The 1,595-nt window shown below is 40.8% G+C and overlaps 1 pseudogene; it reads right to left on the bottom strand.

Moving 5' to 3' along the window:
- Window positions 1-709: 709 nt before the first annotated feature.
- Window positions 710-1,269, bottom strand: LOC145538161 (interferon beta-2-like; annotated as a pseudogene).
- Window positions 1,270-1,595: the final 326 nt, after the last annotated feature.

Raw genomic sequence — 1,595 nt, 5'->3', positions numbered from 1 at the left:
GAAACCACTTTCTGAGGACTACGTTGTTGGAAATAAGGGTTGGAGTGTACAAGCAACTGAGGACATTTAGAAGGTCAGAATTTTTCATTTCCTTTAGTAAGAATTTTATAAATTAAGTGGAATTTGCCCAAATTTTATTGGCATCAAGAAGGCTTACTTTGTAAGACTCTCAAATGTAAGGTGGTGTACATTTTCCCCCAATTGAACAAAAAAAAGACAAAAAACCCCCACATCATATAGAGGGGCCCTACAGCATGAGCTGTCTGGTACATTTGAAGAAGTGAACAAGATAAGAGCAGGTAGACTATATGGATACATGGAGAGTATGCCTATAACTTGGACATTCCACATGGCTTCCTTGTATTTTAAATTCCTCAAAGGCAGGGACCAGAAACTCTACTACTCTGCAGGCTTGTTTTGCAGTGAATGTCTCCAAGGTGCTCTGTAATTTTTAATATGTGTTGTCACATAAATCAAGTTGACATCAAAACTGCCACATTGACTTTTGTTTCATAAATAGTTTATTTCCCATATAAAAGGTTAAATAAATAAATAATGCATAAATCAATTTAAAAATAGGGTACAGTCTTTAACTGTCCATTGAAATCCAGTGCATTGCATTGTCAGTTACTTCAAGAGCCTCTGCTGGCTGAAGAGTCTCACGTCAAAGTCACATTGTCCATTCCCAGAGCCATAGTTGGGGAGATGTTCAGTCATGGAGGTAACTTGTTAGCCTATTCAGGAAAGAAAAGTTCCTGACCATTTCCAGTCTCATGAGTGCCCAGGTACACCTGTTGTACTCCTTGGACTTCAGGTACTGCCCAAGGTTGGAGTAATAATTCTTCAGGTGAGGAACAGTCATGTCTCCCATAGTGAAGTTTTTCGTCTGCATTATTTCCTTCTGGATTGGCTCCAGACGATCCATCTGCACATGGAGTTCCACAAGGAGGTCCTCATGATAGTCTCAGACCAGCCAGTGCTGGAGAAGTCTCTGGTGAGAATATGGAAGATCTGCTGAAGCATCTCATAGATAACCAATATGGCATCTTCCTTCAGGAACTGCCGGGCTTGCTTCATCTCCTTAGGGACTTGGAAGCCCATTATGGTCTCGAGGCAATGTTGAGGAGTTGAAGGTAACTGCCACAGGAGTTTCTGACACACCACAAGGCTCCTGCTTTGTTGGAATTGAAGCAAGCTGTAGCTCATGGAAAGAGCTGTGGTGGAGAAACACAGCAGGAGAACCATCTGGAGGAGGCACCGGTAAGTCATGATGAAAACAGGCACAGGACTACCTGTTCTGCTAGTAGATGCTGAAGCTGAGTCATGAGTTTGCAGAGTGAATGTCCTTCCTCCTTGAGTGTGGGCTATTTATACAGGATGGCTCTCCATTCTTCTTGAGAGGAATTTCCCACTTTCCATTCTCCCTTTTAGTTTTCCCATGTTGTTTAAACAATTAGTTACCTCTAAAACTCTTTTTATTTTAAGCTCCTTGCTTTTTATACAGTCTGGAAGGATTTCTAATGTTTTTTTAGATTTTCAGTGAATTGCTAAATGCTAAAAAAAAAAATAGCCTAATCAATTTGAATTACAGCAGG

Source organism: Giraffa tippelskirchi, chromosome 1, assembly GCF_054371585.1.
Source record: "Giraffa tippelskirchi isolate mGirTip1 chromosome 1, T2T-mGirTip1v1.2.pri, whole genome shotgun sequence".
Taxonomy (NCBI): Eukaryota; Metazoa; Chordata; class Mammalia; order Artiodactyla; family Giraffidae; genus Giraffa; species Giraffa tippelskirchi.
Note: the sequence above shows the minus strand (reverse complement) of the source record. Positions and strands in the feature narration are given on the sequence as shown.